This window comes from Chrysochloris asiatica, unplaced genomic scaffold (genome assembly GCF_000296735.1).
Source record: "Chrysochloris asiatica unplaced genomic scaffold, ChrAsi1.0 scaffold00076, whole genome shotgun sequence".
NCBI classification, from domain to species: domain Eukaryota; kingdom Metazoa; phylum Chordata; class Mammalia; order Afrosoricida; family Chrysochloridae; genus Chrysochloris; species Chrysochloris asiatica.
Genome location: NW_006408594.1, coordinates 11,621,391 through 11,621,773, shown reverse-complemented (window position 1 = coordinate 11,621,773; position 383 = coordinate 11,621,391).

Genomic DNA, 383 nt, shown 5'->3' with positions numbered 1-383 from the left:
ACTTGTAAAGATTTCCCCTGTGTTCCTACCGCACTGCAGCCACTGTGAGATGAACCGTCATCCTCTGCAGGGACCCAGCCGGCGGACACACGAGCTGGTCTTCGTGTGCGGTGTGCAGGCCTTCCTTGGTTTTAAGCAGTAATCCTTTAAGTAGGCCCTCTGTTGCAGGTTGTCTAGGCTTGTCAAACACAAGCAGTTTTTTACCATTTGAAAAGACGAGCCTTCTCATCTTACAGATTGGTGATGAAACTCAAAGTGATGGTCCTTTCTTGTGTGGAGCAGCATGCTCTTCCTTCAGTCCCCGGTACTGGCTGTCTCCTCTGTGCCTTGTGCTCAGACAGGTGATTCCTCAAGTGGGAAGAAGTCTCTGCTCGTGGCCCAGT